This window comes from Otolemur garnettii, unplaced genomic scaffold, assembly GCF_000181295.1.
Source record: "Otolemur garnettii isolate 467f Iridium unplaced genomic scaffold, OtoGar3 scaffold00196, whole genome shotgun sequence".
NCBI classification, from domain to species: Eukaryota; Metazoa; Chordata; class Mammalia; order Primates; family Galagidae; genus Otolemur; species Otolemur garnettii.
This window is the reverse complement of record NW_003852591.1, coordinates 154,164-166,366: the sequence shown is the minus strand read 5'-3', so window position 1 is coordinate 166,366 and position 12,203 is coordinate 154,164.

Below are 12,203 nucleotides of genomic sequence, written 5' to 3'. Positions count from 1 at the left end.
TTTTTTTTTTTTTTTAACTCAACTATGTAATGTTAAGGCTGTGCCTCTACAAACCCCATTTCTGTTAGGCACATTTAGCTTTGTCAAATGGGGGCAGTAGAAGTAGCCTGGAATGGTGGATGAGGGGAGGAGGGAGTTTTCTTTACTGTGCGCTTAACATGACCATCAGCATCATTTTGGCTGGGGCCATTCACTCCGGTAGCCATATTTGGGTTTGGATTCTAGTTTCATCGTCACTATTAGAACCATCCTCATTTTTCCTTAGGAATACCAGCAGCAGTTGGCCACAGATGTCCTCAGGGGTCTGAGTTGCAATGCCCCTTGGGTTAGCAGTGTCATGATCCTCTGAATTTCTGAAGCAGCAGCAGCAACTATTCAATGTGCCCTCTTTAGAGGTCCAGGTCCCTGTTGTGTAAGGGACTTCATTTTTTTCATCTCCTCTCTAAAAACTCAATCTCTTTCCTCTGTTCTCTTGGCCCTAGGAGTGTTAGGTGCTTTCTATAGCTACTATTTTTTTTTTTTTTTTTTTGTGGTAGGTTAAGTTTTCTGAAAGAAGACACTGAATTGGGATTTAGAATGCCAGATATTGTTAGGGATTAAAGCTGTGGGAAGGAAGGCAAGGAGTTTGGTTGAGTAGAAGAGAAAAGGGACTATAGGCATACCTTGCAGATATTGTGGATTCAGTTCCAGTACACCACAATAAAGTGAATATGACAATAAAGTGAGTCACACAAACTTTGGAGTTTCTCAGTACATTAAAAGTTATGTTTATATTATACTATAGTCTTATCAAGTATGCAATAGCATTGTGTCTTAAAAATGTACATATCTTAACTAAAAATACTTTATTGCTAAAATAAATACTAAAAATCATCCCAGCCTTTAGCATGTTAGATTCTTTCTGTGGGTGGGGAGTCTCACCTTCACATTCATGGCTGCTGTCTAATAAGGGTGCTGGTTCTTGTGGTTGGGGTGGCTGTGGTAATCTTTAAAAATAAGACAACCATGAATTTTGCCACATCCATTTATCCTTCTTTTCATGAAATATTTTCCTATAGCATGTGATGCTGTTTCGTAGCATTTTATCCACAGTAGATCTTGTGAAACTGAGGTCAGTCCTCTCAAAACCTGCTTCTTTATCATGTAAGTTTATGTAACATTCTAAAAACTTTGTTGTCATCTCAACAATGTTGAAATCTTCCTTCCCAGTAGATTCCATCTCAAGAACTACTTACTTTGTTCATTCATAGAAGCAACTTGTAATATATCAAAATTTCATCTTGAGATTATAGCAATTCAGTCACATCTTCAGACTCCATTCACCACATCTGCAGTGCCTTCCACCACTGGTATCATGAACCTATCAAAGTTGTCCATGAGGGTTGAACTCAACTTCTTCCAACCTCCTGTTAATGTCTAATTATTTTAACCTCTTCCCATGAATAAAGTATGTTCATAATGGTAAATCCTTTCCAGAAGAGTTTTGATTGAGTTTACCCAAATGCATCAAGGGATAATCACTTTCTGTGGTAGCTACAGCCTTATGAAACCACTTTATTAATTAAAAAGATCTGAAAATCAAAATTACTTTATCCATAGATGACAGAATGGATGTTGTGTTAGCAGGCATGAAAACAACATTCATGTCTTTGTACATCTCCATCAGAGCTCTTGAGTAATTGGGTGTCTTGTCAATAAACAGTAATATTTTGAAAACAGTCTTTTTTAATTCCTGAACAGTAAGTGTCAACAATGGATTTAAGATATCCAGCAAACAAACTATGCTGTAAATAGATATGCTGTCCTCTAGGCCTTGTTGTACCATTTCTGGCTGATGAGAAGAATATACTTAGCATAATTATTAAGGACCCTTGCATTTTCAAACTGGTAAATGCGGATTGGCTTTACCAGTCACCAGCTGCATTAACCCCTAACAAGAGTCAGTCTGTGCTTTAAAGCTATGGAAGTCCTGGATGGCATGTTCTGCCAATATATAAGGCAGCTTGAACTACATCGAGAACCTGTTGTTTAGTGTAGCCACCTTCATTGAGGACCTTAGCTAGATCTTCTGGATAACTTTCAGCAGCTTTTACATCAGCACTTGCTGCTTCACTTTGCACTTTTATGTTATGGAGATAGCTTCTTGCCTTAAATATCATGAACCAACTTCTACTAGCTTCAAAGTTTTCTTCTGTATCTTTCTTACCTCTCTTAGATTTCATAGAATTGTAGAGTTAGGGCCTTGTTCTGGATTAGTCTTTGCCTTTAGGGAATGTTTTGGCTGGCGTGAACTTCTGTCCAGACCACTAACACCACTAAATGTTCTCCATATCAGCAATAAAGCTGTTTTACTTTCTTATCATTCATGTGTTCACTGGAGCAGCACTTTTAATTTTCTTCAAGAACTTTTCCTTGGCATTTACAACTTGACTGTTTGGCACAAGGGGCCTAGTTTTCTGCCTAGATTGGCTATTAGTGTGTCTTCCTCACTAAGCTTAATCATTTCTAGATTTTGATTTGAAGTGGGAGATATGCCAATCATCCTTTACTTAAATATTTAGGCCATTGGGTTATTTTTTTTAATTTGATAAAGCTGCATGTGAGGGTCAACCTGAGAAGACACAACAAAAAAGTTGGGCAAGTTCCAAAGTCTGTTATCAGTTGGAATGTTTTTATAAGAAAGTTTAGGGTGGGTGCAGTGATTCACACCTATAATCCTAGCACTCTGGGAGGCCAAGGTGGGTGGATTGCCTGAGCTCATGAGTTTGAGACCATCTTGAGCCAGAGCGAGACCTGTCTCTAAAAAGAAAAATAGGTTGGGTGCCCATAGCTCAGTAGTTAGAGCACCAGCCATATGCTCCAGGGCTGGGGAGTGCAAACTCGGCCTGGGCCTGCTAAACAAAAACAAAGAAAAAAAACAACCAAACAAACCAAAAAAAAAAAAAAAAATAGCCAGGCAATGTGGCGGGTGCCTATAGTCAGCTACTAGGGAGGCTGAGGCAAGAGAATGACTTGAGCCAAGAGTTGAAGGTTTCTGTGAGGTATGACACCACAGTACTCTACCAAGGGTGACAAAGTGAGACTCTATCTCAATTTAAAAAAACCAAACAATACAGCCAGGCATTGTGGTGGGCACCTGTAGTCCCAGCTACTTGGGAGGCTGAGGCAAGAGAATTGCTTAAGCCCAAGAGTTTGAGGTTACTGTGAGCTGTGACGCCATGACACTCTACTGAGGGTGACAAAGTGAAACTCTGTCTCAAAAAAAAAAAAAAAAAAAAGAAAAAAAGTTTAGAAGAAGGGAGGGGAACTACTCATATCAGAGTTGTTCTTTTTCATTGGAGAGAACAATACAGAGGTTATAATTACTGGCTAGAGATGGCAGTATACCAGCTAAAATGTTCTACTTTCAAGACGATTAGTAAAACTGCATAGATCAGAAAAAAATCAGCAAAATTCATGATTCAGGAAAAAATTAGTGTCCTTTTCATGTCAATAGGTTACATATTAATCAGTACATTAATAGTTTGTAAAACTTACAATAAGACTTGAGAGGGACTCTTATTTAGGGACAGAATGTAGTGTATGCATCTAAGATTTCCCCCAGGTATTTAATTTATAAATCTCCCATGTGTGAGCTCTAGGTTATCATTTCTTTCTCTTTGTTAAAGTATTTTCATGGAAGCAAAGAAGATGAATCTTTTAGGGTACAGTGATAGACTTTCTTTATTGCCCAGCCCTGGGAACAATTCTTCCCAGGAAATCACGTCCTTAGGTAGAAGGAAGGCACATTGTTATTGCATGTGACCCAGATTGCTGGCAACATAGGATAGGTCATGACTTGAGGCCACATACTATTAACCTGAACAATGAATCATAATGTACAGTTGCTGGGCAATCATTAGTTTCACCTTAGCCATTGATGAATAGTTTGTTTTGTTTTGTTTTGTTTTTGAGACACAGTCTCACTATGTCACCCTCAGTAGAGTGCTGTGGCATTACAGCCCACAGCAATGCCTGGCTATTTTTTGTTGCAGTTGTCATTGTTTAGCTGGCCTGGGTCAGGTTCGGACCCGCCAGCCTCGATGTATGTGGCTGGTGCTGTGACCACTGTGCTACGGGTGCCAAGCCAGATGATGAATAGTTTCTAAATTCTATAGAATTCGGGTAGGAGAAAAATATTAATGTTTTGATTTTGCTCACTTTACAAAATTGCTTTAAGGTATAAATAGCTCAAAATAAAAGTACCTTTCTTGACTTTGGAAAACAAAATATGAAAAGAATCAGCAATGTTTTCAACAAAAAGTCATAGAAATTATTTCAGTCCCATGTAATTCTTGTTCTGTTTGATATTGCCTTGACATTATGCAGAAAAGCAACAGTTTTTTTTTTTTTAATTCAAATTCTGGAAATTTTCTGTGTTCAAGGGTACTTGTTAGGGTTTTTCCCATGAAAAGCAATTTTGGATTAGAGCTGATTGCAAATGTTATAAGAGAAGAATTTCAAACAGTAAGTGTAGGAAAAAACAAAACAGAACAGAATAACCATGATTAAAATCTGATGAAAATTTCCAATTGCCAAAGGAAATTTAGTTACTTCTATTATATTTATTTTTTATAACAACCAGAATCATGACTGATGGTCTCAGGACTATCAGATTTTTATAAATTGTATATTTCATTACAATACTCATAGTAATAACACACCCATACAAATATAGCTTTAACAAGGATTAACATAATCAAAATTATGATTGATGACATATAGCATTTTTATAAATTTGCATAATTTTGGAAAATTTATGTCAATAACATAAACGTAACTGAAAGAAGATCTAATATTATTTATCACTTGATAATGCTTACTATTCAATTTACTAAATAAGTCTAATAATTTAATTTCTTTTTTTTTTATTTTGAGACAGAATCTCACTATATTGCCCAGTTTAGAGTGCTGTGGCATCAGCCTAGTTCACAACAGCCTCAAACTCCTGGGTTCAAGTGATCCTGTCTCAGCCTCCCAAGCAGCTGGGACTAAGGCGCCCACTACAATGCCTGGTTAGTTTTTCTAGTTTTAGTAGAGATGGGGTCTTGCTCTTGTTCAAGCTGGTCTCAAACTTTTGAACTCAAGGGATCTTCTTGCTTTGGCCTCCCAGAGTGCTGGGTGTGAGACACTGTGCCTGGCCATCATTTAATTTCTTTATGAGATGAGGGATATATTCTTTGAGGTATTTTAGGTACCCAACTAGAAAATTCAAAAGTTAATTTTAGATTAAAAAGGCTTAACTGAGGGTTTTGACCTGAAGAAACCTGCCAAAGATGTCAAAAGTTTCAAAACATTTGACCAAAACAGAATCATAGGCCATCTTTAAGTATTAGCTATTCGTTTAAGCAGCATGACCTTCATAGAAATATAGAAAGTTACATGGTTGTAAAAACACAGTTATAGATCAGTTTTCTTTTTTTTATTTTTCTTTCAGTTTTCTTAAATAATCAAAATTTAATAATACAGATGATGCAAGACTTATCTTGATATAACATAAAAATCCTTGTGTTTTGGGCCATTTTGTAAATGTCTCCCCTCTGTCACTTTTCAAAGTCTACTAAACTGTCACTTCTGGTGAAAAGTGTTTTCCCATTTATTACATTCATAGGGGTTTCCACTTGTGAGTTCTCTGTGTCTAGTGATAAAAAACTACAGGTAAAATATTTTCCCATACTCATTACATTCATAAATTTTATTCCCCTGTGTGAGTTCCCTGATATGAAGGAAGGGAGGCCTCCCTTCACAGAAGGCTTTCTCATGCTCATTATTTATGAGTTTTCTCCCCAGTGTGAATACTATTAAGCCTTATGATATTTGACTTAAAACTGAGATTTTTCCACATTTATTGCATTCATAGGTTTTTACTCCTCTTTGGATACCCTTTTGCAGTTTGAGATAATGAGTTCTGGTGAAAAGTTTTTCTATGTTCATTGCACTCAAAGGGATTTTCTCCTGTGTGAATACCATGAGGTGTGACTTCTTAGACAAATTTTTCCATATTCATTACATTCATAGGGTTTTTTCCTGTGTGTGAGTTATCTGATATGTTTTGAGGTCTGAATTGTGGAAGTAGGTTTTTTCACAGTCATTACATGTATTGTAATGCTTATTCCATGTATCATGAGATTTTCCTCCATGTAGAAATAGACTGATATTTCATGAAGCTTGACTTAAAATGAAATGTTTTCCACATGTATTACATTCAAAGGGCTTCTTCCCCTGTGTAAATTCCCTGATACACCTTTAGGTATGACTTCTTGTGAAACACTTATCACATTCATTACATTGGTAAAATTTTTCCCCCTGTTTAAGTTCTCTGATGTGATTTGAGGTTTGAATTATGGTAGATTTTCTCACATTCATAGGGTTTTATCATTGTGTGAATACCCTGATGGTTCCTGAGATTTGACTTGAGAGGAAAGGTTTTTCCATATTCATTACATACACAGGATTCCCCCCTAAACTAATGGGAGTTCTCTGAAATAAGTTGAGATTTGATTTTTCATGAAAAGTTTTCCCACATACATTATGTTCAAGATTATTCATGCCTACCTGAATTATTTCTTGAGCAATGAGACTAATTCATCAAAGGCTTATTCATGTTAATTATATTTGCAGGAGGCCTTTCTGATGTGAACACTCATATGTATTGATAATCTTGCCTCTATGATAAAGGCTTTCCCCTGTCCATTATATTCAAAATGTATCTGGGAAGTGTGAACCTTGTGACACCGTCTAAAATGTTGATGATGCCTGATTTCCAGTTAAATTGTAGGCATCTAGATTCTCTTCAGACTTTATCTCATCCAGATCACTAGAAGAAACATATTCTAACATACGTTAAATTCCTCAGGACTCGTTGCTGAATAGTTTCCATTATTCACATTCACGTCTAAGATATGGTTGGTGTTCAGATTATATATTTTTGGTAATTCAGCTTTCTCTTAGTTGACGTGTTGCTCTTGGTGGTTTCAACTTGCCTCACATCTCTTCTGTGATTTTTTTGGCTCCTCTCAATTAAGTTGTCAACTATCTGAACATGTAGGAGGCTTTGTTTTGGTAGCTCTTCTACCCTCCATGGCCATGCTCCTTGCTCCAACTTGAGGATCACCTCAGGTTTTGTAATGCAAAGTCCAGTGGATCCCAGGCTGCTAGAGTAAGGTGACCAGATTTTAACATTGGTAAGCGGGACACCATTGACCGGGGGGTGGGTGGGGGTGGAGTGCTTAACTAAAAACTTGGTCTACATGGAGCAACAAAAATTTTCATAGAACACAAAAATAGTATTGTAATACATTTTTTAAAATTTCAACATAAGTACAATTTACAAATATAATACTTTAAAAAATTATGTATAGTATTATTTTATTCTTTAGTATATTTCTCATTTGAGTGAATTTTTTTTAGTAGATTGCTGTCATTGTTTAAAAGGTCATGAAATTTCTCACAAGAATTTGTTAAATTATATTTCACACATAAAATGGCTTTCAAAGTCTCAACACTTAATTGTGATTTTTCTGATGTCCACACTTTATTTACCGTAGAAAAAACGTGTTCAGTTGCAGCATTAGTTACTGGTAAGGACAGCGTGTATCCCACAATTTTTAGTGCATTATTGTATGGAACATGGTTTGTTTCAAAATGATGAAATATTTCTAAACATTTGTTCTCTATTCTGAGTTTTGCTGATGCCCAAGATTTAACCTTTTCCTTATCAATATATATTTTTTAATAATGATACCTCGTAAGTTGTAAGTGTCACTTTCAAGGCCAGTGCTAGACTTTTTGCTGCCACTATGAAATATAAATAATACGAGTACTGTTGGCTAAATTCATGAAATAAATAAATAAATTACTTACCTAAATGATCTGAATAGCTGATTTGTTGACATCACTTGTTTAACTAGCACTAGCACACAGTATGTTATGTATCGTCTGAGAGATAGTTACGAAATGTTTTCGTGGTTGCTAATGCCAAAAAGTGCCATTGTTCATTAAGTCCAAACAATGGTGGTCGAATTCTAACAACTGATCAACAATGTGAACTTTGATAAGCAGTTCTCGATAATCAGTTCTCAACAATTATTTGTTATTATTAAGGTTTAACATTATAAAATTAACAAAAATAATATAAAACTCATATCCTGGTGAAATAGTCACATGGCAGCCAAAAACTGTATATTCCCTTCCCATTCTCCTGCCGTTCCCTAGCTTGTTGTGCTTTCTTTCCAAAAATTGGGACTTTTTAAAAATGCTACAGGACATGGGACAAATTATTAAAACGTGGGACTGTCCCGCCAAAAGCGGGACATCTGGTCACCTTATGCTAGAGGTGTGCAGCACTGTATGCCCATACAGGTCCTCTGATCATCATCCAGGTTCTGCCACTCTTCCCAGTTGAAGTCCAGAGCCACATCTTCAAATAATACCAATTATAGAGAGTTAATATTTTTTTTCTTGCTCTTTAAAACAAATAGAGAACTGTGGATGCATAAATGGGTGAAAGGGAATGGAGGGCAGTTGTAAGAGAGCTCTCCTCAATTCTCTCTAAGTTTTCTTCAAGGAATGATAGCAAACTTGGGGGCTCAGCTGGGTCTTTATTGATGTTTGGCGGGGCTTGATCCTATTTCTTTTTGCTCATAACACTACACATTAGTCTCAGGGAGGTATAATACAACCCCTGACCCAGTGGAGCAGTGGTGAGAGAGCACAAGGTTTGGAATTTCCGTAGGGAAAATAAATCATTGTAGGGGTATTAACTGGCCTAATTTCTATCTTGTTGTGTCTCAGGAAACAGGGCAGCCCAAGGAGAGAGAGATGGGAAATAGCAAGTTGGTGAAGCAGTCAGAACACACACAACATTTATCAATTAAGTTTGCCATCTTATATGGGCATGACTGATGATGCCTCAGTACAATTATGATAGTAACATCAAAGATCACTGACAAATCACCATAACAGATATAATAATTATGAAAAGTTTGAAATATTGTGAGCATTACCAAAATATGACATGAAGCAAGTGCATGCTGTTGGAAAAATGGTGCCAAAAGATTTGCTCAATGCAGGGTTGCCACAAGCCTTTAATTTATTAAAAAGAAAAAAAAAGTATCTACAAAGTGTGATAAAGCAAAGCACAATAAAATGAGTTATACCTGTACATTGCAGCCTCAGCCAACCTGGCAGAGAGCTCTGATTTGTCTTAATTAGACCAAAGTATAGTTTAGTCTTCACACCCTCACCTTGCTCATTCAATTGATATGGCTTCCCTGGCAAGGACATGAACTTGGCAGGATACCTCTTTGCAACTGACGCTGTTATCAAAGCGTTATGCCCAGGAGTTCCACAAAGACCACACTGCCAAACAAGCTGAATTCACAGCAGAGGCCCTTTATTGAAGAGCCGATCGGCAACTGCCTCACACCCAGCACAGGAATTCAGAGAGCAGCCCTGAGTGCTTAAGGGGTCGGGTTTATAAGACTTGGTCTGCATCCTGGTTGGCATACAGGCTGCCCAGGTGCATCTGGGAAGGTTAGTGAGCATTGTACAGAAGCAGAAATTTGCAGTTAGTCATACATCTTTGTTTCAGGACTTTCCCCACCTGGTATTTCTTAAAGGTCAGTCCAGGGACAGTTGGTACCTCCCAATCTGTTTCTCAGGGAATTAGCCAAGCAAGAAATTGGGAGCAAACTCAAAGCAAGAAATCAATTAGTACTTTCCCATCTATCTTGGGAGTGAACTAGACTTATTCCATTTTGCTGAAAGCTTGTAGCCCAGAAATTTGCCAGGAGTTAACTGATATTTTTACACCTTAGCCTAGGCCTAACACTTTTCCATCTTAGCCTGGGCCTACTAGTCCTAACAAAAGAGCTAATGTCTGGAGGCTGTATTTTGATCATAATTCCTGCAGCTTATCAGTAAGACCTTCCTTGCAGGAAGATCTGGGAGGCTTATTTGGATATTCCACAGTCCAGTATTTGCACTGTGATCCACTTTTTCACATATGTTGTGGGAACACCTCCTCCAGGAATCTGGTGGGCATTACTTCCTGTGGGGAACCTTACAAAAGGGAAGTTAATGAGATGAACTATAGACCCTCTGCTGCATTTGATACTGGCCCCAAATGATGACTTACTGTCTCTCTCTTCCACTGTTCATTCTACTTTCCCTTCAGGTAGCCTTTTACTGACTCTAGATGCTTACATGTGTCAAGACCTTGTCCTCATCTGGTCACCATGCTCTTCTCAGGCAGTGTTTTTTGAATCTACTCATTTATAGTCACAAGTGGGCTATAGTGAATAGTAATACACACCTAAGGAGGTCACCTGGGTTCTGCATACATACCCATATGTGTTGGTGGAAGGTTCTGTAAGAGAACAGAGAGAGCCTCGCCCCAGGTATAAGTCCACGCCTAAAATAGTATGAAAGCTTGAAATAGACTACTGCTCATGGGATGGCAAGTAGCAGTCATCTTTATTTCCAAAAGCCTTTTATAATCAGTAAATCATGTACACCACATTAATCAATAATCTATAATTAACATTCTCTATTTTGATTCCAACCTTAAATGAAAACACCAAATCTAAAAAACTAACATAGCTACTTAAAAACAACTACATTATATCTTAAGCAACCATGCATTCTAAACTTTATTTCTATAAAGTTAAAGTTCAATAGACGGAGCAAGGGGGTGATTTATTCTTACAAGCACTTAATTTAGTTATAGGAATTGAGCTTAACAGTTCTGTTTTTCTCGCAGCTTTGGAAGCCACCCACTGTGAGACGTGGTGAGAAATGATTTATCACACACATAACCTTAGAATTGTTCCCCTGCACAGAGGGCTATTAACCCAACCTGCTTGGGTGAACAACAGTGCAATCAGAGTTCCACGCGGAAGGTTTTTCCTGTTCTGCAGGTTCTGGTTTGCCTGCTTATCCAAGGCAGCTTAAGCTTCTGACAAGGCTTACAATACTTCACAAAACTGCTTCTGCCCAAATTCCTAGTTTTTATGAACAGAGTGCATGTAAGGTGGGAGATTAAAATTATCCCACACATATGTCCCCATCTTACCACAGAAGCCTTTCTCCCCCTGGATGATTAGGGTCAATTACTTGGATGATTAGGGTTAAGAGTGACTCTTCTTGTTTCTGGCACAATGAGCTCAGAATGTCCACATGAAAGCTTTCGCTTACAATTTATTGAGGCTCTAGCTTTGACCCAGGTGAAAATATGACCCATTTGGGGACCAGAACCTTTGGCCCTACAGAATCCAGAGTTCCAGGGGACAGAAATCATAAACCACTCCAATGAGTCATTGACCGTGATGGTAAGTGAACTCCTCCTGTCCAGCCCTTGGTTCCCAAACCCATGTAAAGTTCTCTAGTTCAGTGCACACAGTTTGTCCTATGGAATGGTATTCCATTCTTACAAGTGCTTCAGCTTTAAGTTGGCTATACCATCAGTAGATATTTTTAATGCTTTCTTTAGCCTGGCGGCTCCTATATTGTGTTGTCTGAAATACAACTAGTATATACTATATGGTCTTGAGTCTACTTCCACAACTTCTTTGCTGTAAAGTGATACTCAGGTCTGATGTGATATTATATGGGACTGCCAGACCAGTGGATCAAATATTCCCTATGCCTTTGGATATTGGTGCTCATTGAAACTCACTGCTTTACCTGCAGTAAGGTAAGGCAAATTCATATCCAGATATGTGTCTGTTACTGTCAGCATTAACTACTGGCCCTTCCAGGACATTTGGGGCCAATTGTAGTCAATTTCTTTCTAAGTTTTCTTCAAGGGATGATACCAAATTTGGGGCTCAGCTGGGTCTTTATTGATGTTTGGCTGGACACACAAAATCAAAGTGGCTAGATTTGTCTTGAGTAGTAATGCACACTGAGAGACCCATGAATAGCCTGTGTTAATCATTTGCTGTGGCACTTGCTTTGTGCACATCTTATCAGTGCTTGGTGGATAATGCCAGAGTTTGGCTGATGTCGAATTGCTGGGCAGTTTCATCTATGGGCTTTTTAGTGCATCTTCCATGGTGGATGCTCTCTGGTGGGCATTAATATGTGATTCAAACAACTCTTCAAACTTTGTGCCCACTCCCACACATCCATGCCCACCATAATTCTCCTTGTTTTCCATCTTT